We start from the raw sequence: 27,505 nt of genomic DNA, 5'->3' as shown, positions 1-27,505 counted from the left end.
TTTGGAAAGATCTGCTCTGTGTATAACCTTTTAAAATAATTTTATTGAAATATGACATGTATGCAGATGAGCAATAATTCATAATATTGGATTTGGTGAGTTATCACACCCTGAACACACCTGTTTCACACTATTCATATCAAGATAGAGAATGTCTTAGAGCACACAATGATCTTTCCTGAGGTCACTTCTGTCTTTACCTCTAATGCCACCAATTAGTGTGTTTAAGCTTTATGTAAGTACAGTATGTATTCTTTGATTTCTTAATTTGTCTACTATGTTCATGAGATTCACCCATGTTGTGTGTAGCAATAGTTTGGTCATTTTCATTGTTTGTAGTGTTCCATTGTATCCTTTCTATGGTTGAAGGATATTTGGATGTTTCTTATTTGGGGCTAATACTTCATGGCATGCTCACATATGCCCTTTTGTGTACATGTACTAATTTCTGTTGGCCATATACCTAGGAACAGAATTGCTTGGGCATAAAATCCATTCATCATGCTCTGAAATTTGATCAATTCTGCTAAACAGTTTTCCAGGGTTTGGAACAGTTTATAATCTCATCAACAATATACTCCCAGTTTCAAACCTTGCTAATGCTTAGAATTTTCAGTCTCACTAATTTTGGGCATTCTGGTTGGATCTGTAGTAATATCTTGTTGTTTTTATTTGCATTCATTTTCGTGATGACTAGTACTTTTTTTTAAGGAAAATCTTCTATCAGGATTTACTTTACTCTCTTGCTCTTAGTCAGTTAAGGTTGGAACAGATAATTTCAATTTAATGAGAGATTAGAATTATTTGAAAGATGGGCTTCAAGGTTAGTGTTCACTTCTAAGTCACTGTTGTTCCTAAAGGGTAGTCCTCTGGCAGTTCCCACTGACACCCTGAGTCCTGGCACCCATCGCCCTCTGACCCTCTGATCCAGAACTCTTTTTTCCCATTTTATAAGACTACTAAAGGCTTTGCTCAGCTTCTCAGTGTCTGCTTCCAAGACAGCAAATGCCTTCATGAGCAAATTGGTGTTGAATGTCAAGTTCACCTCTCTGTGGGTGATCTCTGTATCCTTTGCTGCCTCAATAAGTTCCTGATAGCTTCAAACAGACATATTTCTCCTCTTTCTTTCTTTCTTTCTTTCTTTCTTTCTTTCTTTCTTTCTTTCTTTCTTTCTTTCTCTCTCTCTCTCTCTCTCTCTCTCTCTCTCTCTCTCTCTCTCTCTCTCTCTCTCTCTCTTTCTCTCTTTCTGCCTTTCTAGTTGTTCTTGGAAGAAGTATTGATCTGCAAAAAGTTGATTGCAATTACCAGAAGCATCCATGAAAATATTTTAGATTGTTTACTTTTTCCGATTTCTTCCAATGTACATTCTTCCTTTGTGTTATTATTGATGCCAATTCTCAACTAATTATTCTTTTTGAAAAACTGATTTTTTGGTATGTTATATTATCTTTATGTTTGGTGTCCAGTACTTAGTTTTTAAATCTTTTAAAAAATAAAAAAAAAAGCAGATATTTGTTTCCCACAGTCCTGAAGGCTGGGAGGTCCGGGATGAAGGTGCCAGCTTCTGTGCCTGGAGATGGCTTCTTGCTGCAACCTCACGTGGCAGAGGCAGAAGGTCAAGCAAGCTAGCTAGCCAAAGAATACAGCCTGCAGCCTCTCTGACAAGGACTTTAATCCCATTTATGATGAAGGAGCCCTCATGGCCTAATCACCTCTGGAAGGCTGAAGCTCTCAGTGCTGTCACACTGGTAACACCCACATTTTAGAGGGAACACATTCAAACCACACCAGTCTAGCCATGTACGCCCAAATTCATGTGCTTCTCACATATAAATATATCCCGTTCCATTATAGTAGACTCAAGTCCTCTTTTGTTCTTGTTAATTTTCTATTTTTTGATCAACACATGATATTTGTACAATTTATCAGGCCCAGTGTGATGTTTATTCATGTATATACTGGGTAATGATGAAATCAGGGTATTTAGTATATCCATTGCCTTAAACTTTTATCATTGTCCAAGTTATTGTTAAAGTCATTTATTAATTATCTTAAATAGTGACTATTGATAATTTTTATTGAATTTTCATTTGATACTTTAATTTTTCTAGGTAATTTTAGTTTTTTTAGTTTTCTGTTTCTCACATTGATATTTAAGCTTGTTTTTGTTCCCCTTACATATAATAAACAAAACTATCATGAATTCCCTACAAGTATGTTTCACCTGTTTATTGTTTCTGCTGGTTCATTCATGGTATCTAGTTTTAATTGGTGTTTCATGATTTATTTTTATTATGCTTTTATTATAAGCTGTTAATTTTCCTTGTGGGTAAATTTGTGAGAATTGTTTGAAGATTAGAATTAATTTTCTTCTATGTGGATTTGTTTTATTTCTCTGGCAACTACAGGCACTACCCATGTGGACCCCTTAATTTAAACCACCAGGTATCTGGCTTTATTCAGTCAGTGTGAATCTGAGGTGTAAATTTACAATTGAGCCACCTTCTATCACACTTTTCAGGGGTAGTTTCCCCTTTCACTCAGTGTCAATATTAAAACAGGTGATTTTCCTTGGCAGGAGAGGGGTTAAGAGATTATGAGTTTACACTGAGAGTATAAGGAGAGCCCCTCCAAACAACTTTGTACTTATAACCATATTATCTATTTTGTTATTGTTTTTATTTGCCTTTTGCATCAAAGCTTAAAAACACTTTCATGTATTTCTGTTTTCCTTAGGATGGAGTTATAACATCAACTTGACTTACAAAGCCCTGCATGATCTATTTTCTAATGCTCCAATGTCATCTCTTGGCACATTATCCCTTGACCTTCTAAGCTTGGGTCAAACCGCCCTTTTTATAGTCCCTTGAGTGTGTCATTCAAATGGTTGCTGATAGTGATTCGAGTTCCTTTCTGAATTCAGAGTTTCTGTTTTCCCTTTGATGTGTGCTGGTTACATAACTGTGGTAAAATGTTGGATGTGCCACTAAGAGCAGTGTCCCTCAGCCTGACTTCTAGCAGTCAGTGATCTCTACCTCTCTAAAGGACAGGACCTGCCAACTGGCTGTGTATTGCCACTTCTACCTTATAGTCATGCAGAGCTGCAACCTGTCAGGGAAGATTTCTTTTGCCCATTACCCAGCTCAACAAGCAGCCAAAGGTCTACCATGTGACTATAGAGAAATTAATAATGTCAACAATTGCCCAATGGATATTTTTGGTTTACCATTTCTATTGGTGCTGTTGTGAAGAAGAGAGTGCAGTATGGAAAAACCTCAAGCTTACTCTTCCTCTCCAAATGTGTTGGACCATTATTAAATATTAAAAATGATTGTTTTCACTTAAAAAAAAGGAATTCTTCAAATCTGGTTAATTTTATGTGTCAATTCGACTAGACCACAGTACCCAGATATGCCATCAAACATTTTTCTACATATTTCTGAGAAGTCACTTTTTAGATGAAATTTTAAATCAATAGAATTTGAGTAGAGCATGTTATTCTCCATACTATTGGTGGGCCTCATTCAATCAATTGAAGGCCTTAATAGAAAAAGGCTGACATTACTTAAGGAAAGGGAATTCTGCCAGCAGATTGCTCTTGAACTTGAAATGGCTACAACATCACCTCTTCACTGGGTTTCTAGACCACCAGCCCCCACTCTAAAGATTTTTAATATGCCAACCTTTGTAATTGCATTAGTCTATATATACACAGTAGTATATAGATATTGATGGCACAATATGTACAGTATGATATGTGTGTGTTTATATATTATCATGTTGGTTCTGTCTCTCTAGATATCTAATCAAGACATCAAAGGTAAGGCTGATTACTATAGTTTTCACTTGGAAAGAGATAAAAAGGCAAAAGCCCTACAAATCAAAAGTCAGAGTCTTATTGTACATAAAGAGAAATGTATTCCAATTCCACAATTTTAATTTTAAGAATAAATGTGGTAAAAGGAAAACATATTAGCTGACATGTCTTAAGCAGCTGTTTCAGTAATAAAATGTAAATAAAACCATTTTGAGTCATACAAATTACTACAAACAGAATCTAGCAGCATACTAACATATAATTCATCATGGTCAATTATGGTTTACTTCACAAAAGCAGACTTTATTCAATATTAAGACACAGAGTTGGGAAAGCGTTTCCCTAAGTCTTATTCTCTAGTTGTCTTCTCATGTTTACTTTAGTTTCTCTACAGGTAGACTGGGAGTGTTCTCATTTCCTCACCTCTACATACTGAAAGTTTTAGAGGCAGTATTGATAAGAGATAGGTTGTCTGGAAAGGCAAAAATTTGAAAGGCATAAAAAAGCAAGCAATCAGGACTTGTGTTATAAATATTAAATGCATTATTAATAAAATAAATTTTAAAGAAAGATGTCATCAAAATTGTCTCAACAATTATTGGAAAAATCTAAATGTCTGACAACTTTTCAAATTCTTCTGTTGAATGATTCTCTCAAAGAAAGTTCTAAATGTTTGATCAAATGTTTAATCAATGTTTGACATATTGGGCACATGTGTCCACCAAAATATTCACAAAGTAGGGTAAGAGAAAGTAATAAAAAATAAATCTACAACAATTGTAAAGAGCAAGAAAGGGTGCCACCAAGTGGGATGATATATTTGTCAGGGTTCTTGATGGTGTGAAGCCATCAAGTAGCCTTGATTGTGCCAGTCACCACATTAACTCTACCCTTTGACCCTTCTCTAGGGAAAGAGAAAACTTCTATTTCCCAAGAAGGAGCAACAAAGATAGAGTTGAATGTCTTGAATCCAGATGGTAGTTTATTGTTTCTTAGGCCCCCAAGTGTCTTTTAATATGAAAAAGGCCATACAGTAAAGATTAATTTTCTGCTAACAATCCTTTCAGGGGCTATCTTTGAGGTGCACACCATTTCCATCAACAACATTGTTGGCTTTTATCAGGTTAAAAGAGCAACTGCCTCCTTCCAAATCTGTGTGTTAATTATGAAGCTTTCTTCTGATCATTTAACCTGAGGACATTAACCCCTTTGGCTCTCCTAGGTTACTTTTTCTCAACTCCTGATTGCAACAGCCAGTTGGGGTTTTTCTCCTCATCAGTTGTGTGGAAAATACACAACTATCTGTGTGACTACATTTATATCTATATTGTGCCAAATAACTGTCTTCTTTCTGAGTTAGACTCACTGACATTAGCCAGGGGAATGGAAATCTCACTAAAATCATTCATTCACTTAAGAATATATGTGTATGCAGACATGGAAATTATGTATTTATTGAGTACATATGATGTACCATGAAGTCTTCTAGTTAATGAAAAGAGTAAAGAAAATTGACACAAAGTTTTACCTTATTCAAGTGGAAACTGGGAAGGCAATATATAAAGCATTTAATAAACAAATAATATATGAATAAAAAAACACTTTTAAAGAGAGTGACATGAGGGATGGGTTATGGCTCAGTGGCAGAGTGCTTGCCTCGCACATGTGAGGCACTGGGTTTGATCCTCAGCACCACATAAAAACAAACAAACAAATAAAGATATTGTGCCCAGGTATAACTAAAATGTATATTTTTAAAGAAAAAGAGTGAGGAGACTTACCATTTTAGATGAGGTGGTCAGCTAGCACTCTCAGAGACCAAAATAAAGGATTAGACAGATTCCACTAGGCAAGGGTGAACATGTTGTTAAAATGAAAAGACTACTTAAGAATTGTTAAAAGTAGGTAGTGGGTTTTCACACCTGGGTGGGCTGTGGGATGCTACCTACCTGGAGTAGCTCTTAGAGATCCTTCTTTCACTGTCCAAGAGCTTCCTTTCCATTTGCACATGGGCTAGCATTCTAAGGGGGGAAAAATTACTTCATTCAATATTCAAGTCACATAATATGTAATTAATAATTCTTCTGTCTTTATAAAGAAATAAATCTATGTTTCATAAGAATGTATTTCCTATCACTAAGCCTTCTGCCATTCTGGATGATTTTTCTTCCATTTGTGTTCACAGCTTCACAGATCTTTTCAATTTGGGTTTGTGTACTGGCTTTTTTCCTTACTTCCCATGGTCTTGTCAAACCTAGTCTGAAGGAGTATGAGAAATCCATGCAGTTCTCTCTGAATCTAAATGCACCTGAGACAGTATTCACCTATCTTGTCAGACTAGGCACAAATCAGATCAGCACTTTCGATGATATAACACAATGCATCAACAGCCCTGTTTTCTTCTTGCACTGATTAAATACAAAAATGTCAGAATTTTTAGCCTGCTGCAAACTTGAAATCTGATACACAAGAACTCAGTAGACTTTTATCAAATTGCTATACCACTGACAGCCTGATTTTTCTTCTAAGGGGAAAAACATGATTCTTTTTCCATTTGCTATGAAGGGATGATTAGAGAGTATGTTAGCACAACATTCTCCTGCTAAAGTTGATAAATAGTGGGAAAATATTCCAAGTGGATTATAAAACTTAAAAAAAATATATGACCTGTTTTTTTTTTTTTCTTTGTGGGGCTTTTTTTGGAGGAGAGGGTAGTACTGGGGACTGAACTCAGAGGCACTTGCTTTTTGAGCCACATCCCCAGCCCTATTTTTGTATTTTATTTAGAGACAGGGTCTCACTGAGTTGCTTAACATGCCTCGCTTTTGCTGAGGCTGGCTTTGAACTTGCAATCCTCCTGCCTCAGCCTCCCAAGACTCTGAAATTATTTTTGTTCTTGTTTGATACTGGGATTGAATCCAGAGGGTGACACTCCACCACCAAGCTATATCCCCATCCTTTTTTAAAATTTGTATTTTGAAACAGGGTCTTTCTAAGTTGCCCAGGCAGCACTTAAACTTGTAATTGTGATCCTCCTGCCTCGGCCTCCCAAGTAGCTAGGATGACAAATGAGAGCCACTGCACCTGGTCCTGCTATTGTGTAAATTTTTTTGTTTGTTTCTTTGTTTTTAAAGATGCCTAGAAAAGACAAAGACTTATAAAAGTAGAATAATAAATTTTAAAGGAAAAGTTTTTTTTCTGAAATTGAGACGAAAGCGAAAAATCAATTCAACAAATATTTGTTAAGTGTGGCCTAAGCGATATGCATCATGCCAAATAAACATAAATAAAACTGTCCTCATTCTTAAAAAGCTCATGGCCTGTGAAAGGATATATGACAGTTTCACTATTGGTACATGATTTTGGTTTTGCCTTTGGACATGTAAATGAAAAATAAAATTTAAAAAAAAACCAGGAAGTGTGAGGATCTCTATTTACTGAGGAAGGGTCCAGAAAGATATCACAGAAGATGTTCTATCTTAGCTGCAATCAAAAGACTTAATCAGAGTATACTACATGGCTATGGTGGGTTGTAGGTTGTGGTTTAATGAACATTTCAGTCAAGAAGACAGATATATGCAAAGGTTCAGACTCAAGAAATAGCCTGGCACATGCAGGAGTTCAGAATAGTTTTGTACTGCTGGAGTACAAATCTTCAAGGGGACCAGGGTAAGAAGACAAGCTGCTCATTGGTGAGACAGAAAAGAGGATTCTGACCATGGAAGGACTTCAATTTTAGGTTAAAAATCTTGGCTTTTATTTTTCAGACTATGACTCAAATCCTGACTGCATGCAAATCTCCTAGAGGAGTTTGGAAAAAAAAATTCTAGCTCCCATTTCCAAAGATTTTTATTTATTTTTAGGAAATAGAACATGGAATAAGTATTTTTCTTTTAAATCCCCAGGATTTTATTTTGTTTGGTTTGGTCTGGTTCTGCTTTGAGATTAAATGAACAGCTAGGTTTGGGATACACTGATTAGAAATTGGTTGGCTGGTAAAGGGTAGAAAATTATAAAATCACAAGCATACCTTTGGCAGTTCATTCCAGCCACAGAGCTGAAGAGAGAACTAGGATTCAGAAATTATGTCTGGAAGTAAGGGGAACAACCCTACAAGAAGCTACTGATCCAGGCTGACTTATTTTGCATAAAGAAAACATAGACTTCGGGTCCCTGTTCACTGTGTTAGCATTGTTGTCATGGAGACTCACCTGCTCTAGGCCTCAGTCCTGGCATCTGCAGAACTGGAAATCTAGTAATATCCATTCAACAGCACTGTTATAAAATCATGTACGTGAGAGAGCATTTTGTTATGTGTGAGTTATTCCCTGTGCAGAAGCAATCTACAAGTTGAAGCAGACATTGTTGGTTGTCCAGCACCCTTCCACCCCAGCCAATCTACTACCTTTCCACAAGTGTTATTCTCTGAGAGAGATCTGTACAGAGGGATGACTTTTCTTCTTCACTTTGATCCTGTTATTTCTGGAGATGTCTCCTGCACCTGCTGCTTGTGTTTTTCTAAAGAGGAAGAAGTGTAAAGAGACTGTCCTTGAAGACAGTGTTGAGCATGTAATGACTAACTTTGGAGTCCACACTGTCTGAATTTCTGGATATGTGAGAGAATACATTTAATTCCTGTTTTGCCAGTTTGGATAGGGGATTCTCACAGCAAAAAGTAGCCTAAAGGATGGGTAGAATATGGACAAAAAAAAAAGTTTGTGGAAAAATTTCTTGTTGAAATATATAGTTTTACCCTACACTTGAACAGATTGAACCAAGTAAAAGTAGACCTAAAGAATCTGCCTTAGAACTAATTTAAACTAAGAAGAGAAAATCAATTCTAGTTAGATTGAGAAGTTCCAGGACTATAATAGGGTACTAAGGCTACAGGCATGCACAGAGGTAGGGGTGTGTGTGTGTGTGTGTGTGTGTGTGTGTGTGTGTGTGTGTGTGTAAGTGGCTGAACTTCATAGAATCCTTGGTCATTCACTGGAGCCAATGTAGGGTGGCTTTGCTGTGACCCCAGGTATCTTGGAATACCAGCCTCTGGGGAGGTCATAGTGACATAATGCAGACTGACTAGCTTTTTGCTTTCTAACTGTGCAAACTTCAGCAAGTTACTTAGCCTCTTTGAACCTTATCTTCCTTAACAATACCATGAAGAAAATACTACCTGCTTCAAAAGTTTTGTTGTGAACATTTAATGAGATATTATAAAGCATTTCCTACAGTGCATGGTAAATGAAAAAATAATAATTACAGTGTATTGGTGGGAATGTCCATTCAGTACTTAAACAGAGGGAGATGTGTTTGGCCGTGGGGACACCACTAGGGTTGTTCCAGATGAAACCTGGTACTCAGAGCTTTATCTAAACAGACTCAGCCTCCTGCAAAGATGGTAGAGAGCATTAGCTATTCTTTTTTGTGAAAGTAAATACCTTAAATATTGGGGCCTCTTTTTTTTCAGTGTAGAATTTCCACAAAGAAGTTGAAATTTTTACTATTTTTATTAAAAAACAGAAATTGTAAAAGCAGTGTAATAACTTCATGCAGGAAAAAATTTGTACACACTTAAAAATGCATAAATGATTACCTGTCAACTTGACTCTCGGCCTCTTAGATCAACAGCCTGAATTTCAGGAATTTAGTTATCTCATTGTGATTAATATCCCACATGCTGAAAAGATGCCCAGACTCTGAACATTCAGAGATAGATAAGATTTCCCTGGGAAAATGGGGATGACTTTCTTTAGAATAAAATGGAGATAATTTTCTTTAGAATAAAATGGAAAAACTGCAAGATTTGGAAGGATATTAAGGCAGAGAATCAAAAGAAATTTAAAGAATAATCTTTGGAGTAAGAAAAAATACTTACCTCCAAACAGTATCACTTAGGAAATGAGGCTGATAACTGTCTCAAGAACAGATGCAATTGAATTACAAATCAAAATGAGGCAAAATTTCCTGAGCAAATAAGCTGGGAGGGAAGACTGCTGATGAGGTGTTAGAAGAAAATGGTAAAACTGGTGAGTTCAAGGAATGTCTTTCTTCCTTTTAGAATTGTTTCCAATCTTCTTTTTTATTGTCTTCAGAAATCTAATCCACTCAAAGCCCTGACTCAATTTAATTACTAGGTCATGCTATTAAGCCAACTCTATGAAACTCCTCAAATTCAGTTAGCTTTGTCTCCTTACCCCTGCCGCTGAGTGGCTGTGCAGTGCACACAACACTGCCTGACCTCTGCCCTTCTTCACTGAGTCTTTAACTGTGCTCTGCAGCTCTCCACGTGGTAAAAACAATTGAAATACATCTGGTGTTCTATCTTTAAAATAGAAAGTAAACATTAAGTATAAGAACTAGAAAATATGTTTGTTAAATAACATTATGCTATGGATGTTTCTATTGTTATTCTTTTAAAAGGTACTTTCCTTGGTGGCATTCTCTAGAACAATCATAAATGTTAGATCAATACATTTTTTTTAAAATTTTATTGTTGGTTGTTCAAAACATTACATAGTTCTTAATATACCATATTTCACAGATTGATTCAAGTGGGTTATGAACTCCCATTTTTACCCCGTATACAGATTGCTGTAAGCCCTTCAATAGATGAATGGATTAAAAAAATGTGGCATTTATACACAATGGAGTATTACTCTGCAATAAGAAATGACAAAATCATAGAATTTGGAGGGAAATGGATGGCATTAGAGCAGATTATGCTAAGCGAAGCTAGCCAATCCTTTAAAAACAAATGCCAAATGTCTTCTTTGATATAAGGGGAGTAACCAAGGACAGGGTAGAGACATAGATCAATACATTTTCAATAGTAGTTTCATCGGAGCACAAGAAGCAGGCTGCGATGGTTAATCTGAATTATCCAATTGAATGGGTTAAGAGACGCCTAAGATTAAGAGGCTTATAGTCATGTATGTAAGAAATAAAATAAATAAATAAATAAATAAATAAATACTTTAAAAAAAGGCTTCTGGGTGTGTCAATGAGGTTGTTTCAAGGAATGATTAGCATGTTGGATAGTGAACTGGCGTGAAATGACATATAGACCCACCCTCCTAGGTTGGAGGCTTGGTTAGAATAAAAGTGGGAAGAACAAGGAATCAGTAGCAGATGATGCAAACTTGATTCTTCTTGAACGAGTTCTTGGTAGCTGCTGTGATCACCTGAGGACACCAGACTTCAACCCCTTCACTCTTCAAAAGTGAACTCTGCCAGTGATTCTCCAGGGAGTTTCCAAGCCGTCGGTCCTAGACTGATGTAGAATCATTGATCCCTCTTGTTCTGAGGCTTCAGAATCTCAGACAGTGCACCTACTGGTTCCTCCAGGTCTCTAGCCTGCAGATGGACTATGCAGCTTCTTGTTGTGTACCCAATCAAACAAAAATCCTTTGTCTCTCTCTCTCTCTCTCTCTCTCTCTCTCACTCTCTCTCCTCTCTCTCTCTCTCTCTCTCTCTCTCTCTCTCTCTCTCTCTCTCTATATATATATATATATATATATATATATATATATATATTCTTCAGTTAATGAACCAGTGGCCTACATTTAACAGTTAAAGAACTTTCCAATATATAAAGTCAAACTTACCTTTTTTAGAGTTCTGTCTTTAAAGAACAAAATTTAGTGTGCTATAAGACTACTGTCCAAAAATTGAAATGTTTTCAGAGATACTATGTAGAATCTCAGTTATTTATACCTTAGTGCAATTTGTTTTGGTGAGGTATTTTCCTACTCCAAACAACAACTGTAAGCTAAAATTCTTTTTTTTTTCTTTTTTACAATTTTGTGAAAGAGATTTGATACTAATGGGACCAGTAGGAATGGATGATTATAGGTTATTGAAAATTGCCCTGAGATGACAGAATTAGGCTACCAACAGTGTACATTGAGCCACGGAGTAAATGGAGGAATTTGGAGCATAATAAATATAAGGAGAGAAAAAAAGTTTCAGGAAAAAAAAGCAGCTTGGTCTCCTTGTCAACTTTATAGAAATGGTCCTCAATAGCCTTATTCTAATAAGTTAGATTTTAGCATTTTTAAAATTTTAATACTAAAACACTGTAATATCACCACTTCCTTAGGTCGAGAATCTGCTGCATCAAAGCTCTGGTGGAATAAACAGGGGAAGAAAAATCTCAAAGGTTCACAGCCAGGTTTTAGAGATGAAGGGCAGGTGAGGTTCTCTCCCTCAAGTGGACCCTTGGGTCAAAGCACCTATCTCAGCCTGCCCAGCCTTTGACATCTTCTAGGAAAACCAATGCACACATGAACTGAAGATCTTTCCCCTCTGAAACCCAAATGTCCTGACCTGAGTATCTTGTTAGAATATCCCCATCTAGTTTGTTCAATGAAGGACAAGAGAACTATGAGGTCTGCTCTTCTTTTCCCAGTTCCCATTTCCAAGGTGCCTCTCAGCCTCCTTCCCCAAATGCTGTTCCCTTGGGCTGCCCACAGTTCCTTAGGGTTTCCTCTGAATGCACTGAATTCCTCCCATTGGCTGCTCCATTTGGACCACTCTGTAGCCCTTTACATGATTTGCTTTTTTTAGGTTGAAATATTTTCCTCAACCTCCCAATCTGTAAAATGCATTTCTTGTTACTCTCTTTTCCAGCCCTGTCTTAGTCCATTTTATGTTGCTACAACAGATTAACATGGGTCAGGTAGTTGGTAAAGAAATTAATTTTCTTACAGTTCTGGAGACTGGAAAATTCAAGATGACGGGGCATATCAGCTTAGAGCCTGCTTACTTCATCATCTCATGAGGGAGGTAGAGGGGAAAGAGTGAGAAAGAGACATCAAACATATAGCCTCAAGGATTTTTATGAGTGACATTAATACACTTATGAAGGTGGAGTTGTCCCCATGACCTAAACAACTCCCATCAGTCCCCATCTCCCAGGACTGTGGCATTGGGGATTAATTTTCTATTACAGGGCTTTGGGGAATATATACAAAACAGAGAAGCTCCCAATTTTTTTAGATGCCTTCAAGGAAGTAGTTCCAGGTTTTAACACTTTCTTTCTTATTCTTTGGCCTCTCTCTCACTAGACTATGAACTACCTAAAGGGCAGGCTCTATCTTGTGTCCTACTGTTTTTGTAACAACTTCCATGTAATTGAATTTATTAAAGCACAGATACTGTGCTGGTTTTAGTGAGAGCTAAGTGGTATTGCTCTCGGCTCTGGAAGAACCAGATTGCTACTACTCTGTGAAAGGTTGAAGATAGGATTTATAGATCTCCCTTGACAGGGGGGACCCTGTCACAGCCTGAGGTGGGAGGAAATGAGCAGTCATACCTACAGAAGGAACTAGCATTTTCCTTACAAAGAGGCTGTATCTCCTCAACATTTGCAGAAGCACTTTGTGGAAACTCCAGAATTTTTTACTGCTTAGTGTGAGGGACTTTAGTGTACAAAATTAAAAAACAATTTTTAGGGAGTTTGACCAGATGTTACCAAATGATTATCATGTCTAGAAATTTTTAAAAAATGAACAGACAAGACATTATATAACCTGTGAAACCTGAAATTTTAAAAATTGTCATTTGAATGTGAGGACTCTGCCTCATTCATCTCTATAGTATAAAGTTCTAGACAAAAAAAAAAAGTGACTCACTATTCAAAAAATACTGACTGCTCCTAAAACAAGTTCTTTAGCATGAAAAGGCTGTCAAGAATACTCCCAATGGCAGGAGTAACAACCTGAAGAGGATATTTAGATAAAACAGATATTATTCCTAGAGTGATTGCCACTTCTAACTTCTGGCTTTCTTTTGTCTTTGGTGCATCTGACATTGAAATTAATCATAAGAACAAGTTGAAGGAAGGGGGTGATGATATATGATGTGCTTCCTGTATAGCAAACCCATATCTGCATGCATGCCCTATGGTATGCTGTGAGAATTATATAAAATAGTATACAATGTAGTTGTATATTTACTGTTGTGTTGAAGAATAAATTGGGATTCAGAGTGCTTATGCTCATACTCACAAGGCCAGAAAGTAGCAAGACTAACATTTGCAATGTAGTCAGGTGTGTTTGATTTAGGAACAAATACTATTTCCATTACAAGACACTTTCCCAGAAAATAATCTGAGAAATGGAATCGACTGCTCTTATGCCAGTAGAACCTTGAAACTCCCGTTCATAAGGTCTTTCCTTTTCAAAGGGAAGGGAAGGAGGAGACTGACACTTAGACCAAAGGACTCTAATAAGTAGTAGAATCTGAGACATAGTAATAACTGCACTGAATAATCCTTCTGCCCTTATGAAAATGGTAGCATATTCACTCGATCTTATCATAGGCCAGCACTAGGATGTCATCGCGACTCTTCAATACTCTGATTTCCCATGTGTGATTTCTCCACTGAAGCTTTGGCTTCTATTTCACTTCTTCGCACATTGCCCTCTCAGGGGAAGCCTGTGGTGACTTTGTTGTACTCTGCCTGACATCCCAGACCCTCCTTTGAAATTTTGGTAAAAAACCTCCATGACCCCTAGCTCCAAAATTCTGCATTCCTACAGAACAAGCACCACATGGTTTCAACCAAGGTCTGCCACCATCTTGAGCAGTAGCCAAGACTCCTGGAAGCATGGCTGCAGCAGCCTCTGGACAACTGAACATGGTGAAAAACATCCTAGGAACCCCTAGGCAAGCAAGCACAGCCCTATTTTCTTCTGAGAGGAATTTTTACTTTTATATTCCTGAGCCTGAGATGGGTGTGGTCTTGCCAATTCCTGAGAGACCTTTCATCTTTCCTATTGTTTCTTTGTAGAGTATTTTGCATCAGTTTAGTGGCTATAACAGCCACAAATTGCACTTTCATGAATTTTTTTCCATCAGAATAATTAGTCTATCATCTTGACACTCAGGACTTGGGAAAAATGTAAACTTCTTTGTCAGAACATGACATGAATGGCCTTTAGTTCAATTTCCAATAAAATCTTCTGTCCGCTCTGAAACCTCCTGAGCTCAGTCTTTTTCGCCCACAGTCCCATTGGCATTCTGGTCTTTGAACTCTCACAAGAATCACCCATTAAGCTAGGCTTACAGAAATCTAAAGCTTTTCCAGGTTTCGTCTCTAAACCCTTCAAAATTCCTACCCTCACAAACCAGTTCCAAAATCTTCTGAATCACATCGTCAGGTTAATGACAGCAATGATCCTATTCTCAGTACCATTTTCTGTTTTAGTCAGTTTTTCATTGTTGTGTCCAAAAGACCTGACAAGAAAATTGTAGAGAAGAAAAGTTTCTTTTGCACAGTATCAAAAGTTCAGTCCATGATCAGCTGACTCCACAGTCCTGGGCTCAAGGTGAGCAGAACATCATGGAAGAAGGGCATGGTGGAGAAAAGCACCTCACGACACGGCAACAAGGAAGCAGAGAGTAAGTTCCATTCACCAGGGAAAAATGTGGCACCAAAGGCAAGCTCCCAGTGACATTCTATCAGCCTACAGTTACCACTCAGTTAATCCAGACCAGAGTATTAATCCACTGATTAAGTTACAACGGTCATAATCTAATCACTTCACCTTGAAAACTTAAATTGTCTCACATGAGCTTTAGAGGGATACCTCATATCTAAAACACAGCAGCCTCTGACACATGGGCCTTTGTGGAACATTCCAGATCCCTGCCATAGAATCTAGGGAGATTAGTAATCATGTTAGTAGTCTCTCTTCAGGTTCATATTCTTGACTATTTCAGCTGCAAGTGAACAGTCCTGCAGTAACAATAGCTTTGTTCCAGCTGCTTGTCTTCTCTCAGAGAGCCTCCTGCAGAAAATTTCATTGATATTGCAGATTACATCAACAAAGAACAACACCATTTTCCCTTGAAACTGCATCTCAAAGTGATGGTTCTGCCTTTAATCTTATGTCATGGTGGACACAACTTCCAGTTTTGATCACTGTGAAGCAAGGAATTACGTTCTTACCGCCTTAAGCATGCAAGGTAGGCTGTGTGCTTCCTTCTCAAATTCTTACAGAGATCCCCTTCCAAAGGACTAAGTCTTCAATCACAGGTAATTGTGGTCCTTGTGTGTACAGACAAAGGAAGTTGGGCTTCTTGATAAGGGCACCCTTGAAATTAAAAAAGCTTTGTCATGAGGCTGGGAAGAAATCTGAGGGTATTTTTGGAGCAGTGAGGGAACTAGGAAGAGCTGGACTTCTGAAAGTCCCCAGGAAACCCTCAAGAAGGAAGAGAGATCCATTTTTAAAGCACCTGCACCAAGATGATGGGGAGGGAATGACAAAGTTTGGGGGTTTCAGGTGGAGGAGGCTGGGATGGTAATGAAGTGCATTAGTCCATTCAGGATGCTATAACAAAATGCAATAAACTGAGTGACTTATAAATAGTAGAAATTTAATTTCTCACAGTTTTGGAGGTCTAAAAGCAAGGCACTGGTCAATTCAGTGTCTGAATGGATGAATACCCTCATGTGTGAGAAGTAGCAAAGGAATTCTCTGGGGTCTCTTTTACAAGTGTATGAACCTTGTTATGCCTCCTACTCTCATCACTTTAGGAGATAGGGTTTCAAATGTGGATTTTGGGGGCCTGCACACACATTATCTACTCCATGGAGCATTAGGGTCTGACATTTTCAATGATACTTGTGCAGGAGTAGGTAGCTGCCTTTTAGCTTATATACAGGTCCTGTCACAAATGAAATCCCAAAAGCTTCTCAGACAAAACAGAGAAGTCCAAGGGTAGTGAGACTTCCAGGATCCTGTGTGAACTGCTTCCAAAACCAGGAGGAATGCAGCAGTCTTGCCAAGGGATGAACTGCCCCTGCTCAAAAGAAAGGGAGGACTCTTCTTTATTTTTTCTTTCTTTCACAATAAAATGAAAGCACACCCAAGGCCATGGAGACCTACTCTCCAGTATGCCATGACCCTTCACATTCCAGTCTGGGCCACGAAATGGGGCAGAATCTGCCATTTAGCTTTATATATAGCTTGTGAACTTATATTGTATTCAGGTTTGGGGAACATGTTATGCTGTATAGTTGTATATATTTTAAAAACTTCTTAAGATTTGATTAATGCGAACATCTGACTGTGAAAAAAAAAAGATTTCAAAAGAGGAAATTTAAAGGACACTGTTCCTTTTTTAAGTAATTTAATACTTTCTTCAGTGATTTGTAAACAAACATATATAGAATCAGATTTAATTCCTCTTCCTAATACCATTTTTATTTTAAAGTCAAAAGTAAAGATGGGTAAAGAATTCTAGAAGATGTAGTGTGTTTAGGTTCATGTCATAGTTTTTGTTATTGACTTTGGTGACAGTGAGGCTCCATTTATATGCAGGTGAATTTGAGAAGAATAATGCCTGATTAAAAACTTGACCAAAGTAAGCAAATCGATTTAAAATAATTAAGGCTATCATGCTAATTCTTATAAATGGTAACAAAAGATAAAGAAGTAAAATGAGGGGGTCCTAAATGCTAACACCAGGCCGCCACAGCTTCTCTCTCACTCTGTATTTAATCAACATGATTCTAGATTGACATTCATAATAAAATTCTTTGGAGATTGTCCTAAAGATAAAGACTATCATAGTGTTCTACTTTATTTCTCAAGTTGAATAACATTATTCATATGTTGATAAAGTGGCATTTTTTGCAGGTACTGAGAGAGACAATGAAACATTTCAATTGCTAATGGAATCTCCCCCTCACTGCACACAGGAGGTTTACCTAGGTACAGTGATAGACAGCAGAGATTTTCTGCACAGGTTATTGTTCAGCAACTGGAGTGGAACTTCTGAAAAAAGAAGCCAAGGATGGAAGTAGGTTTTAGACCATGAAAATTACCACTAAAGCAGCTGGTTGTGCTGAAGCAAATCCCAACTTAATTGCCAGTTAAGTTTTGTAAAAGTATGCATCTTTCCAAAGTCATCCTACATCAGCATTCAGATTCAACAAGTGTTCTCAAGATTGGGTATGTGGGAAATACCTCAAGGATGTGTGCAGATTTTATCACATGTAATTCCTCACATAAACATTCACAGTGGTCTTTATTTCCATTGTAACCCAACCCATGATTAGTTTTGGTTCTCTCTCTTGTGAGTCATACTTTGTACCTTTGAGTTGTCATTATACAAAGGCTTTGTTTTATTTTCTTATATCTCCATATTATAAAATCCCAGGCAGATATCAGCAGTAGTTTCCTAGAGCTATTCCAGATTACAGGGAACATTTGGCAATGTCTGGAGAGATTTTTTTTTTTTTTTTTTTGTCACAATAAGGAGAAAGTTACTGGCATCTACTGGGTAAAGTCTAGGATGCTCAGAAACATTCTGTAATGCACAGAGAAGACCCCCAAACTAATCATTATTAGTCCCAAAATGTTAACAGTGCTGAAATTGAAAAATATTGGACAAAATAAATACTAAATAAATAAAGTAGCTAAATCATGAAACAGAAGTCTGAAATTTGCAGCTACTCATCTGGAGTAAAAGAGTAGAAACATGATTAAAGTGCACGTCAATTTTAACTTATCCAGTTTTTCAATGATCTAAGATTTTATATTTTTTCCCTTTTGAAGCAGCAAAAATAGATTTCCATTTATAAAATATTTATTGAACATTAGTATGTGTCAAATATCATCCATGAAGACATAAAAAATAAACATGGTTGCTACACTCAGGAATTTCAAACTCAAATGAGGAGATGCTGACCAAAAACTCTAATCATAGTTGTGTAGAGTGATAGACACACATGGAAGGGTCAAGAAACTGTCTGGTTTAGTCAGAGAAGGCTTTCAGTTATGAAAATTTTAAAAAAATACCTTTTGAGTATTATGGAAATATGATGACAATTTGAGATTCATGGTGTATTGGTAGAATTTCAATCTGCTGTATTTTTAATGTGCTTAGTCATTATCTACTTCCTAGTAGCTTTTAAAATCTCAGAATTCTTTCAAATTCACTTATATGATAGCTTGAACAAACTCAAAGATGTTCTCTACAGTCCTTTAGAATGGGGTCAAAGTCTGAGTTAATAGTTCTTTGCTGAGGAAAATGGCCACTCTTAGGGCACTTACACAACTATTATTTAGAGCTCTGGGAATGCATCTACCATAGTCCTTTCTGTTGGAAACTCAAGAGCCATGGTTTGTTTATTTAAACCTTACCATTTTTTTCCATTTAGATAATTTTCGTATCCTTTCTTATATAAATAGCAGCATTCAGAACGTAAATCAACATGCCTTCAGTGTCATTTGGAAGTAAGTAAGAGGAGCTTTGAAGAAAATTAGTTAAGGTTGAGAAACAAGTGAAGGAATGGGTATGATCAGTTTGCATCCTTTCCATCTCTCCACTCATCACCAGTCGTTGATTCTGCTCAATGTATGCATATATCTAACATCATAGCCACTATCCTATTAACATCCTTCTTCCAGGTCTCCCAACATTCTTTTTGGCTACAAAATAAGGGAGTGTAGGAGTAATCTCTTAAAATTCAATTTTACCACTTCACTCTTCTGCTTAGTCATTATCTACTTCCTAGTAGCTTTTAAAATCCCAGAATTAATATTATTTAATGGCTACTTGGTTCTTTCATGAGGAATTAGCTAAAGGAAATAGATTAGCAGATCAATGACCATATGGAGAATATAAAACTTACAAAAATAACATGAGACAATTTGCATTTACTTAAAAACCCATCTCATTTAACACCTCAAATTATTTTGCATATTTTGATCTCTAATAGAATCCAATTTATTTTTTAGTGCTCAAGTTTTTGTTTTTGTGCCTTCTTCCTTATTTTCTTGATTAGGTTAGCTATTAACTATTTTATTGAGTATACCTTACACTAATACATTATATATGTGTTAGTAATCCTACAATTTTTTTTCTAATTCATATATTGTTTATATGTTATTGTTATTTCCTTTCTTATTTCTTGGATTCCATTGGTTGCTTTTTTCTAGCTTCTTGGGTAGAATATTTAACATTGTTAAAAAATTATGTGGTATGCAACAAAATGAATCTGAATCCCTTTCTCTCGCCATGCACAAAACTTAACTCAAAATGGATCAAGGAGCTTGATATCAAAACAGAGACTCTGCGTCTGAAAGAAGAAAAAGTTGGCTCTTATCTACATACTGTGAGGTCAGGCTCCAAATTCCTTAATAGGACACCCATAGCACAAGAGTTAAAAACAAGAATCAACAAATGGGACTTACTCAAACTAAAAAGTTTTTTCTCGGCAAGAGAAACAATAAGAGAGGTAAATAGTGAGCCTACATCCTGGGAACAAATTTTTACTCCTTACACTTCAGATAGAGCCCTAATATCCAGAGTATACAAAGAACTCAAAAAATTAAACAATAAGAAAACAAATAACCCAATCAATAAATGGGCCAAGGACCTGAACAGACACTTTTCAGAGGAGGACATATAAACAATCAACAAGTACATGAAAAAGTGCTCACCATCTCTAGCAGTCAGAGAAATGCAAATTAAAACCACCCTAAGATACCATCTCACTCCAGTAAGATTGGCAGCCATTATGAAGTCAAACAACAACAAGTACTGGCGAGAATGTGGGGAAAAGGGCACATTTGTACATTGCTGGTGGGACTGAAAATTGGTGCGGCCAATTTGGAAAGCAGTATGGAGACTCCTGGGAAAGCTGGGAATGGAACCACCATTTGACCCAGCTATTCCCCCTCTCGGACTATTCCCTGAAGACCTTAAAAAGAGCGTACTATAGGGATACTGCTACATGAATGTTCATAGCAGCACAATTCACAATAGCTAGACTGTGGAACCAACCCAGATGCCCTTCAATAGATGAATGGATAAAAAAAAGTGGCATTTATACACAATGGAGTATTACTCGCACTAAAAAATGACAAAATCATGGAATTTGCAGGGAAATGGATGGCACTAGAGCAGATTATGCTAAGTGAAGCTAGCCAATCCCTAAAAAACAAATGCCAAATGTCTTCTTTGATATAATGAGAGCAACTAAGAACAGAGCAGGGAGGAAGAGCGTGAGAAGAAGATTAACGAGAGGTGGGAGGGAAAGGAAGAGAGAAGGGAAATTGCATGGAAATGAAAGGAGACCCGCATCGTTATACAAAATTACATATAAGAGGAAGTGAGGGGAAGGAAAAAAAACAAGGGAGAGAAATGAACTACAGTAGATGGGGTAGAGAGAGAAGATGGGAGGGGAGGGGAGGGGAGGGTGGATAGTAGAGGATAGGAAAGGCAGCAGAACACATCAGACACTAGTATGGCAATATGTAAAACAGTGGATGTGTAACTGATGTGATCCTGCAATCTGTATACGGGGTAAAAATGGGAGTTCATAACCCACTTGAATCAAATGTATGAAATATGATATTTCAAGAGCTATGTAATGTTTTGAACAACTAATAATAATAAATAAATAAATAGCTAAAAAAAATTATGTGGCATAGTTTTGGTTCCAGAATGTCCTCCAAAGGCTCATCATGCGTTGGAGGCTTGGTCCTTAATGCATTAATGTTCAGAAGTGAGGCCTTTGAGAAGTGATTGGATTACTAAGGCTTTGACCTCATCAGTGGATTAATCCATTTATAGATTTGTATTTTGGCTTTATTGGCAGGTGGTAAAAACCATAGGAGGTGAGGCCTCATTGGAGGAAGTAGGTCAGCAAGGGACTTCTATGGAAGGATATGGTTTGTCCCAAGCCTCTTTTTCTCTTTTTGCTGTCTGGCTGCCAGGAGATAAGCAGTTCTGGTCCACAACATGCCTGTTGCAATGATGTTCTACCTCACCAAAACCCCAAATTGATAATGAACAGTAGAGAGAGGTGATGGGAGGGAGGGGAGGAAGGGGGATAGGAAGGGCATCAGAATACAATGGACACTAGTATTCCTGTATGTATATACGTGGCTGTATAACCAATGTGATCCTGCAATCTGTACATGTGGAAAAATAAGAATTCATACCCCATTTGAATCAAATGTATGATATGTCAAGATCATTGTATTGTCTTGAGCAACTAATAAAAAAAAAGATCAAATGAACAAAACTTAGACCTCTGAAGCCAGGAGTCAAAATAAATCTTTCATCCTTTACGTTGATTTCCTCATATATTTTGTCACAGCAATGAAAACTGACTAACATTATGTAAACTTGATTTACTGAAAATTATGTAAACATTTAAATTCAAGTCGTAAAAGTTTTTCTGGCCATATTTTTATTCCTATTTGGTAGATTTTTACATCTAGTATATTCAATATTTGTGTTTTTTAAATGTTCTGAAATTCTGTTTTTTCTTTGAAGCCATTACTTAGGAGAAATTTTAAGAATTAAATTTGTAAGATTTTTTTGCTTATCTTTATAATTTTCTTTGGAATTATTTTCTGATTGTATTCTATTTTGGGCAGACAATTTCTGATTTTGGTCAGTTTATTTCCACAGGTAACTTGCTTTCTTGCTTTACCAATTACTTGTCTATTAAACTTTTGATTCATCAGTATTTAAATATGCTTGAGTATCTCATAACTTAATAATAATAACTTAACTCCAAAATAATATTCTTTAAGTTACTGTAGTAACTTGGTGTTTGTTTATACCTATTATCAAACTTTTTTTGCTTTCATTTGCTCTTCAATCCTATGTCATCTGCACTGAGCTCTCAGTTTTCATTGAAAATATAATTTTCAAGGTCATAAATGATTTCCTTATTGCTAAATCCAAAGTCACTTTTATATCCAAATTTTTCATACACTAGGTGCTCGCCATTCTTCCCTCCTTCTTGCAAATATATCTTCTCTTGGCAACAAAACTTTCCTCAATGTTCTTCCTAATTCTCTCACATCCTTTATTAGAGTTTCCTTTACAGCCTCTTATTAATAATCTCCCTTTTGATGTTGTATCTGTTATAGTTCTGCCCAGGTAATTCTTACTCACATCTGTCGATATAACTATTATCTATTAACTGATGACTCCATAGTCTCTATCTCCCACCCAAATCCTGCTTCTTTCTCCTGAAATCCAGATCAATATATATAGCTGCTTCCTGACCATCTCTAATTGACTCTCCCACAAATACCCCAAATCAGCATGCTTACAATTTAAATCATTGTCTTGTCCTCAATCCTGCTATTCCCCATATTCCTCATCTGGGTGATGGCATCATCACCCACTCAGTTGCTCAAGCTGGAAATGTGAGAGTTATTATAACCAATCTCCCCTGCTTTATCTCTATTATCTTACTAACTTCAAAGAAATTTTAATTCTATTTTTTTAATTTCAAAATACATCTACTTTTCTCTACTTCCACTGACACTACTTTACCTTCTCCTCCTTCTATCTTAACTTCCAAACTTCTCTCTCTCTCTCTCTCCCTAACATGTGTGCACACACAGACATAATTACCTACAACTCATTCTCTCTACATGTGAATATAACCAAGATATAGTCCTTTTATTTAAAAAATTCAACATCTCCTCATTGCCATAATGAAAACTTTGAATTTTATAACTAGTTCCTTGGAGTGTCTTAATTTGGTGAGTTATAACTTTGAAATGGTCTTGATTTTCTCTACTGACTTCTGGTGGTTAAGACTGGCTCTTCTTTCCCTGCTTAGAAACAGGAACCTTTATGAGCTATGGACAGGTTCCTTAACACTCAGCTCATTTTTGTCTTTTCGCAGTCTGTTGAATGTAACATGGTAATACCCTGTTTAAGATTAATCTAACTTCCTCTGCTGTTTCTCTTCTGGATCAGGTGTGTATAGATGAAGGAGACCTTCTTGAACTCTCAGTTTGGATGGATCTAGAAGGAGTGTGATGTGCTTTATCTTTATCTCTTCTAAGTTCTTTGTCTCTTTCTTTCTCTTTATCTCTTCTAAGTTCTAACTCCTAGGCAATATATATAGCTGCTTCCTGACCATCTCTAATTGACTCTCCCACAAATACCAAGCAGTGCCAGGACAGAGGGGTGGGCAGCAGTTGCCTCTCCCTAAAGTGGTGGTTCTGTGGTTCTCTCTCTGTTGGCTGTTGCTGCTTCTCTAGCTAACACCAACTGACCCTTTGAGCACTTGTTGCTGCAGGTATTCAAATGCTGGCTCTTGCCGCAGTCTTGGCTGGGCACAGAATCACGAGCCACCACACAGCTTGTAGATTCAAACAGCAATTCTTTATTCCCGAACTCACACCGGCCTCCACACACGTTCTGGGGCAATCCCAGTTCTCCTGCTACACAATTCACCTACTCCACGAGGCTTTTTTCCCAAAATCTCTCTGAATCTCACGAGAACTCAACGGGAGCTCAGGCAGCAGGAACGCCCTAATTCCAGCAGCAATAATCCTCAACATCGAACTTCCCTAAAATCCAAGGTCTTAAACTGGGAATGCCCTTAACCCAAGGAGCGGGATACTTCCTCAAACTGCAGGACACACCCTAATCCTGGATCCTCCCTGGTCGTTGAGCAGGGTCACCTTTCTCAAACACACATGCAAGGTCAACAGCGAAATTAACATGGGGTACGCTGGCAAGGAAATTTCGATGCGTCATTCCTACTTGGTAATGGCCCTCAGCAGGCTCTCATATTGTGGAGAGGGATTATATGCACTCTTCTGGGGGTCCCCTGAGGTGGGACAGGACATGCATTGTTGATGTTCCCTGATATGAGAGATTCAGTCACCTACTGACATCTTCTACCTGCTTCGGCTCCCCCTCCTCATTATTTCCACTTAGCAACTTCTTTCTACTGGATTTTCTTACTAGATTGTCAACACTCCCAGATTAGGTTCCTAAAAGAAGACTAGAAAATGTACAAAACCTTGCCATGTACATTGCCCCATTCTCTGACATCACCTGAGTGAGGTTAGTTAACTTAAGGGTTTCATTTTCCATTGCTTTTCCTCAGCACTATCTTTCTGAAATTCTTCACATCTCCAGGATGGCTCACTACATAGATGAGGTATGAAAACAATCTTCAGAGATATTTTCATCACTAATAATAGCCTGAGCCACAGAGATAGACCCATGCTTCCTATATGCTACTTCCTGGTTCAGAAGGGACATCTTTTCTTTCTGGTTTGGGCCCTTCTCCAATTTTCTACCTGAAGCTGTATGCTATCAAAACCCCTTTTTCATAGACATTTCATCTTCTTCATTTTCTCCAGCCCACACTTTTGAAAATAAAAGCTGTTAAACTTTTTTGTGAATATGAAGAAAGACAAGATTTCTAGAATACAAAGTTCTAAGCACCCTTTGTAGAACCAAAGAAGAAAAGCTTCCCCACTTTTCCCTTCCTTTTTACTGATAGTCTCTAGCTGAGAAACAAGGTAAATTAATTTTTTTTTTGAGAATTTCTTCCACATAATCTTTTCAACAAATTATACAATATAGGTGATAGGAGAAGAAATTCCAGTATTGGCAAAGGGCAGCCAAGTGGTTGCAAAGGTCACATGACTGAATGAACGAATCAGCAGCTGTTACTAGGGAAGAAGGAAGGGCAGGGGTATTCTCTTAGGGTTCCTCTTTCCCCTTGGGTCCAAAACTCATTCCTGCAGAGAATCAACTTGCCCTCCCACTCATGCTTCTTAAATTGTGTGATTGTTGTTGTTTTTCATTTTCTGGCTGCTACTTTATTTTTGGATTTTCTTTTTGACACCATACATACCTAAGTTGTTTTTTTTTTTTCTCTCTCTCTCTCTCTTTCTTATTTCACTACTTTACCTACATTCTCTTTCTGCCTCTTGCCTGTTTCCCATCTTTTGTTTGAAGAGAGGCTGTGGGATTCAGCCAGGGGGATCTCTTGTTGTCTTTAGAACAGGCGTCTTCAAGGTATAGATAAACTCACTTCAGTGCGGGGCAGATCTTCAGAAGAACCACACAGTATGAGGGAGGATGCAATGGCCTCTCAGATCTCCTGCTTCAGGGAATGTAACTCCTCGTTGGTGGCCTCGGCTGCTGTCCCCCTGGATCCACCCCCACATTTGTGTGTGCTAGGGCTGTGATTCCCGTGGGTTCCTCCCAATTAATCTAGGAACATGGTTAGGGTATAAAGCACGCCTATTACTAAAGAACACAAGACTCTCTTATTAAATGACTTTGCTTGAGAACTTCCCAGAACTGTTCTGCAGTCTGGGACCTTACTACTCTTTCTTTGGCAGATCTAAAAATGTTTAAATATTGAGATAAGTTATAAAGGCTTGAGAGAACTTGGGAACCTAAAAAAATGGGATGGAAGCATCTGATGGATGTCCTAACAATGTTGACTCTGCAAACACATCCCCACCCCAGCCATCCTGAGGTTGCAGCTTCAGGTACCCTTCCCTAGTAAAAGCTTAACACTACTCCCATGCTCCTGCTCACTAGCTGTTCTTTGCATCCCTCCTGGACTCCAGCTAAAGTTAATCTTAAGCTTAATCTTCAGTGATAACCAACTGAAGATATGTGAGGCCTGATAAGGAGAGGAGGAGATACCAGAGAAGCTACAAAAACTCACGAAGTTATACCAGAATTGAGTTTTAAGGATTTTCGATCAAAGGTGCTAGACTATAGATGTGAATAAGAAAGAATTCTTTGACTTGGACAAACTTTCTCAATACACCAAATTAATACCCTGGTGAGAACTATAAGAGATGGGACAAATTTGCTACCAGGCCTGGAGAAAGAAATAGCCCTTTTTAAGTAAATTCCTGAGTTTTTCTGGAAAATAATAGAGGTAGGATGTTGGAGGATATGGGCATGCCAGCATGGATATATTTTTTGATGTCAGCAGAACCAGAAAAGGGTCGTATCTCACAAAAAGGCTCCGAAGACACATCATTCAGCAAGGCATAAGCAATGTCTTATGACATTGAAAAGGTCAGTTGTGGGTCTCCTTGCTGGCCAAGATTGATGGTAGTAAAAACTGTTATAGAGCCAACAGAGCTGAGTGAGCTTGAGAATATCCCAAATTGGTGGGGGATTCTTATAGTATTCAAGGTTAGGTGGTGGCACCTAACTGGCAGACCTGGAAGACCATAATGACCACAATAACTGGCAAGGATGGAGGGCAACCAAGAGGACTTAAGCTTCCAGTAGTAATGGAGATTATTAATTAATTGAGCATATGGTTTCTAGAAACAAAATAGGAGCCAAAAGATGCTATAAAAATCTACAGACAGAAAAAGGAAGATAGAGGAGGGGTAGGAGGCTGAAGACAGTAGCTCCAAGGTTACTCTTTGCTTTGTTCCCAGAACGAAGCCAAATTTTACATGTGCAACTGATTGACATTTCTTATCCTGGAAGGGTAAATACTAAATACTACAGTAGTGATAGCCCTATTATGTGTCTAGTCTGGCCTTTATGTAGATCTTGGAGATATATTGCCCAGTACCTCCTGCTCAGCTTAGAGTATCCCTGATCATAGCTGCTATGCCAGAAGTGATAGATTTACAAGGTCTCAGATAAGTGGTATATAGATTTTATTTAGCCAATTATTTTTGCTATTCCAGTTAGAAAAAAAGGCTAGAAACTATTTGTATTCACAAGAAAGGGACAATACAATTTCACCTCAAAGCTGCATTAATTCTCTAGCCTCCACTACAATAAGTACAAAAAAGCTGGCCATACATAGACATCCCATAGAACATTGCCCTGATCCATAACATTGATGGCAAATGTCTGATCAGACAGGACAAGAATGAGGCAGTTAATACACTGGTGAAA

Source organism: Spermophilus citellus (assembly GCF_964194105.1).
Source record: "Spermophilus citellus genome assembly, chromosome: 2".
Lineage (NCBI taxonomy): Eukaryota > Metazoa > Chordata > Mammalia > Rodentia > Sciuridae > Spermophilus > Spermophilus citellus.
Note: the sequence above shows the minus strand (reverse complement) of the source record.